The 5894-nt window shown below is 48.6% G+C and overlaps 1 protein-coding gene and 1 long non-coding RNA gene across 2 annotated transcripts in view; one reads left to right on the forward strand and one right to left on the reverse strand.

Moving 5' to 3' along the window:
• Positions 1-94, reverse strand: part of PPP2R2D (protein phosphatase 2 regulatory subunit Bdelta) — a gene marked incomplete in the record, with an annotated part of 26660 nt that extends 26566 nt beyond the window's left edge. The window contains 1 exon segment of the mRNA XM_021398311.1: positions 1-94.
• LOC110399501 lies at positions 30-1376 on the forward strand. Its single transcript, XR_002439240.1, has 2 exons — positions 30-117; positions 425-1376. It is a non-coding gene; the product is annotated as an uncharacterized LOC110399501 (long non-coding RNA).

The following is a 5894-nucleotide window of genomic DNA, read 5'->3' on the forward strand; positions in this document are numbered from 1 at the left end:
GGGGCGCGGGGGGAGGCGCCGTCCGGGAGCGGGCGGGAGCGATCCGCCGCACCGAGCTGCCGCCGCGGGAGGGCTCGGGGTTTCAAAATGGCGCCCATTGCCGGTCGGCCTCAGCCGGTGACGTCAGCACACGGCTCCCCGCGGGGAGGAGCGGCGGGGACGGCGGCAGCGGCGGGAGGAGGAGAGGGGGGTGGCAGAGGAGGAGGAGGAGGGCAGGAACGGGGAGGGCGGTGGTAGCTGTGGCAGTGACGACGAGGAGGAGGAGGAGAAGGGCTGCACCGCGGTGGAACCCGCGCTGTGGGCGCTTCGGAGGGCTGCGGCCGTTACACGGCACCGGTCCTGAGCGGCTGTAACAGGGATAAAGTTCTGAAAGTGGTTTTTTGATCTATTTTTTTCCTGTTCTTTTTCTTTCTTGCGTTTCCAGGCAGTGCAGTGTTCCACACGGTGCCGTTCCGCAGGTGCCTCACCGCGGGGCGGAACGGACGCGGCTGAGGAGAGCAGCCCCGGGTGGGCCGCGGCCCCGCTGTCACCTCATCCCATCGCTGTCACCTGGGGCAGGGGCCGACCCCCGCCTCGCTACAGCTTCATTTTAGGGAGCAGCAGACGAATTTGTGTGTGGCTGGCTGCGTGTTTTTTTCTTTTTCCCCCCCATTTTTGTGCACTGATGTGCTTTTGGAATGAATTAGTCGCCTTTAAACTCCACAAACTCCTGTAAATCAATGGGTGTATGTAGTTTGAGTAAGCTGAAATCAAAATAGCTAATAATTAAGTTAGCCTTCCGAAATGGCTGTGTGTATCTGTTCATTTTCTAATGGACAAAAAGGAGAGTCGACCTCTGCCCCAGGTAACAACAGTAGGACAAGAGGTCATGGCCTCACGTTGTGCCAGGGAGCATCAGGCTGGGTGTCAGAGCAATGTCTCCTCCAGAGAGCGGCCAGGCGCTGGCACAGCTGCCCAGGGCTGGGGAGTCCCCGTCCCTGGAGGTGTTCAGACCTGGGGGGATGTGGCACTGAGGGATGTGGGCAGGGGGTACGGGGGGGAGGTGGGGTTGGAGGTCTCAGAGGGCTTTTCCAGCTTTAACGCCTCTGTTGAATCTATGATCCCAACAAATGTGTTTTTATGAGCAGAATTTTTTTTTTTTTCATTGTTGGATTACTCTGAAACACTTAAATTTGTATACAGAATGCACTTGTTCCCCATTATATTCGAAGAACGGTTTAATGAAAATCAAGGAACTAATTAGTGTTTACAAACTCTCTAAAGTTTTGAGCTCAAATTCAAAAGGATGCGTTGACAGAAGGAGATTCAGACAGCTGTGATCTATTTGCTATGATCTGTTTGTTTTGCAGCCAATAAACCTGTTTAAAGCTGTTGTACTCTTGCGTGGTCTTTTCTCAAACTATTTCTCCGTTCACTTGGAAGCTCACAGTGTTAGAGCCAGACGTGTCTGTGTGCTTTGTAGTGAGGTGGGGGCTGTGTCACGCTGGGAGCCTTTCCAGAACAAGGAGTTCTAGTGCTAGTTGCTTGGGCACCGGGATGGTCCCAGTGCTGTGCACTGTTCTTCAGGACAGCGGTGCTGCACAAGCTGTGGGGTGGGGGACTCTCCCCCTCCTGTGTGGTTCTCGGAATCAAGGCACAGCCTGTCTGCAGCAGCTGCTTCCAGTTTAAAGGCTCGGTGCCATGTATTCGAGCCGCACTGGGAAGAAAGTGATGCTTTGCTCTTGCCACACTTTGCAAGGAAAGCTCCTGACGGAGATGTTTCCAAATGTTCTCCCAAAATAGCACCCTGCCCAGCCAGCTACTCCGTGCCCCCTGACATATGCAGTGCGAGGTTGTGGTGCCAGCTCGTCGGCAGTTGTTTCTCGTCCTATTTTCCATTATCTGTTTATGATTAAACAAAGCCCAGTTCTGGCAGTGTGATGTTGGTCTTTCACAACTGTTGCATGGAAAACAAAGCTTGCTGAGGGCGTGTTTGTATTAAAAAAAGAAATGCAGCGTAAGCCACAGAAATAGCATTTATTGTAGAGGGATATACAACTGATTGGCATAAGGAATCAGTTTTCAGTAATAGATGCATATTACATGCTAATTGACATAACAACATCTGATTAGTTGTAGGTGAGAAGAGCAACAGATTTTCCCCATGAGATTTTTGTCTGTCTTCCAAACTCCAGTGGAAACCCGTGGTTCAGAAGCTGGGAAGTTACCTTACTATGATCCTTTAGCCTTACTGCCTGTGTTTCTTACCCTCCGGTTGTCAATATGGCACAGAAACATATGCTGAAGTTCAGTCCTCGTGCTTCCTTATGCCCTTATGACTTTGTTTATCTGCTGTCCCTGCAGGGCCGGGCTGCAGGCTGTGCATTGTGTCCCCTCGTTGCCACCAGCCCGTGTGCCATGCAGGCCCCCGTGATGCCAGGGACAGCTCTTCCAGGAAGCGGCAGCCCGACCTTTCTTCTTGGCTGCTGCTGCGTGTTTCCCTTCTGTGTTATGGATAGCTTCTGTATGAGGGAGCGGAAGGAGTGATGGCATATGGTTTGCTCTCTGTTTACAGCTGCAAAGGCCCTGGTTGGTCACAGCTTCTGGTCCCGCACCCCTCCTCAGTGTGCCTGACCTCGACTGAACTTCACGTCGGGAATGAGCAGAAGGGGAGAACGGCGAGTGACGTGTGTGCCCACGGTGCAGGGGCAGCTGGGATGGCTGCACCTTGGGAACTGCTGACAGCTAAAAGTAGAGATTTTTTCCCACAAATAGAAACAAAAGATACTCTCTGATAGCTAAATCACCCCCAACAGAAGAAACTCGTCTACTGTGTTTGTCATGCTGTGATCCAGTAATTGCTCTCTGGCACTGTAAGGAAAGAACTTGAGCTCAACAAAACTTCAGGCAGCTTCTCAGCACTGTGTGAGCGCTTCTGTACAAAGCACTGCTTTAGTAATGCCAAAATCATTGCTTAATGGAGGGTGTCTTGGTTGCTTTGTAGCCTGGTCGAGGAAGCACAAGAGTTTCCCACTAAATTACTTCAGTGCAGACTTGACAGAGGTTCTGCATAAGAGATGTTGTGTTATTTTCCCTCCCTGCATGGATCAGCTCCTGCCTGTGAATGTGAGCTATGCAGAGCATTCATCCTCGCAGGCGTCACTGATTGCTGAGGCTGTGAGCATAGCCATGCTAGCAGGTTGTTATTGTTGGAAGAAAGGATATTAGTGTTTGCTATGCCATAAATTAGAATTGGACTGCCTCTGCTTCCTCACTCCCTTTCCTTTTTTGGCCTGCCTTAGTGCATTTTATGTTTATTCTTCAGGAGTTTTGTCAATTCTTATTGTCTTAATTGGGATTTTGCGTGAGCTGTCTGAAGACACCGCCTTGTCCTTGCCGTGTCCTGTACCAGCACTCCTGCCTTTCTCCAGGCCCCTTTAAGAGATGGCGGCGGTGGGCTGAGGATGCTCTGGATGGAGCTAATAGCCTCCATGCCACCTGTATGGATTTAATTATCTTAGTTGCCTTACGGTCTACATTTAACAAGCTTCCTCATTTTCTTTAGTTGGTCTTTCTCAAGCTGATCACAGGTTTTAATCTATTTTAAATCTTTGCTCGTACAGTGCAGTGTTAGAGTTGTTATTGCATGCAGCTCCTTCAGCTGTAGCATTTGGAGCGAGATCTTGGATGCTGGATCCCTTGGAGCAAGCCAGGGATGACATCTCGCTTTGTGCATCAACATTCTGTTCCACAAAACAGTGGTTGGTAGTAGCTAATACCAAGTTTGGAGATTATCTCCTGGTTTGGTCTTTATGGCCCGGTCTATATAGATTGGGAAAATGATGAATGTCCTTTGCTTTGTTTTGCCTGCCTTCTTGGATAGCCTTTAGCATAGTGCAGTGTGCCTTCCTGGCAGAATGGCAGCAATTTTGACCAGTGCCATAACTTTCATGTCTTGTCATTTCAGTACACGTGGACTCATGGTTGGTACTTGGCTTCTTTATCCACCAGAGTGGCCTGATCTGTCTTTGCTTTATGTTTTTCCTTCTGGCATTGAAGTGTTTTTGCATCTGTTTGCTTTCTTTCTTCTGCCTGATTTGGCTCCTATAAATAACTTTAAAGCATGGAGAACATAAAGGATGGGATGCCTGGAGAACATAAGGAATGGCTGTGGAGTCACTCTTCTTGAATGTAAATCGTAATGACTTGGATCAGAGCCACCCTTAATTTTAAGTTTTGAGTTCAGATAGTATGTTCTGTGAAGATGTAAATCTGTTTCTGTGTTTCAATTCTCTTCAATCAAAGTAGAAAAGTGCCAGCAAGCCCTGAGTATTGTTCCCTGGGTTTGTGCTGGCCTCCCCTGCGACCAGCTGCAGTGTCCTCTGAAGCCCTTTCCTACGTGCCCTCTCCATGCACACGTGTCCTTGCTACCCAGGTTGCGCGGGTATTTGCATAAAAGCCAGGAATCCAGTCCTGTTGCAAATTTGATTCCTCTCAGTTCTCTTTGAGGTTGTGAATCCCTCTGACAGAAGCAGCTCTGTGCTCTGTGCTGCCCAGTGCCCCCAGGGGCTGCTCGCTGCACTTCCAGTCGCTCAGCATTGCTGAGGTGCTGCCGGGTCCCGGCAGAGGGAACCGAGCGTGTTGCTATATGTCTGCAGTTTAAGTCAAATATTTGCAAGCTCATTAATGTAATGAAGAACAAATAAACCTCTCTTTTGTCACTGGCTCTGTTCTCTGATTTTGTTTTCTGTTGGTGGATTAGAAGAGCACGCGATGATTTCTCTCTTGCCCAGGTAAGGCTTTGTTCTGGGGGCAGTCAGTGCCACTTACGTGCGATGTACCAGCCACCCAGATGTGAGCACCCTCCTGAAACAGTAATTTTAAGACTACTTTTGACACGAACTTCTTATTTGGTTTGAGCGGAACTGCTCATCTCTGCTCTCAGATTAAAGTAGAAATGATCTCGATTTCACAGCTCTGAGAAGATGGATGTCAGACACAGAACTGAATTACTCATCTCTGTGAGAGTGAGACTTCTGTTCTGTGACACTTTGCTAAATGCCAGTGTCACATTCCCACCCAGCTGCAGCTGCTTCGTTCTGTGCAACTGCTATTAAGACTTCAGAACACCTCCAGACATCTCTGGGTTTGCCCGGCCTCACCCAAGTTTTAATTGCAACTCATGCATTTTCCAGTGGAGAAGGAAAGTTATAAACCTGTCACAAGTAAGCCGTGAGTCACTCCTCCAGGCAGGTGTGGCTGCAGATACTCCGCACCTTCACTTTGACACCGAGAAGTCATTACCTACGTTCCAACAGCAGGGCAAGTTAAGCATGAGGGAGGATTTATTCAACTCTAAAATATTTCCTCCTGCGTAAAACTCATGCGGATGCTTCATGGGGCGGAGGTGAAGAGACATGAAACACTTTTGTTTGAAGAAAATAATATTTGAGTTCTACTGTAAGCACTTCAGTAAGAGGAACGCCTTTTTATTTGGACATAGCAACGATCTGCAAAAAGCAGTACTTCAAGGACCGATATGTAATGCTAAATGTAGGAAATGGCATTTTTTTCTTGCTGCTGCTTTTCTATTTTAAGGTGAAGAAGACTTGAATGAAGACAATGGCTTTTTTCCTTTTTCCTATGCTGATTGCAGGGGAGGATTTCCGGAGGGGCAAAGACCAAAGGGCTGCTTGGAGCAAGTTAGTGTCTGAAGAATAAACGTGATTAAGGAGCCCTTCCACTTTCATTGATGTCTGCTGCAGGAAACGCTGTGGCAGCATGTTGTGGTCTGTCTGCTCGCCAGTCTTTGATTTGGGGAAAGTGTGAAGTGAAACTCGTAAAGAAGTGTTTGACCTTGGTTTTTTTTGAGAGGGTTGGGACTAAATGAAGTGTTGAAATCCTTCTACAGATAG

The sequence above is a fragment of the Numida meleagris genome, chromosome 5 (assembly GCF_002078875.1).
Source record: "Numida meleagris isolate 19003 breed g44 Domestic line chromosome 5, NumMel1.0, whole genome shotgun sequence".
NCBI classification, from domain to species: domain Eukaryota; kingdom Metazoa; phylum Chordata; class Aves; order Galliformes; family Numididae; genus Numida; species Numida meleagris.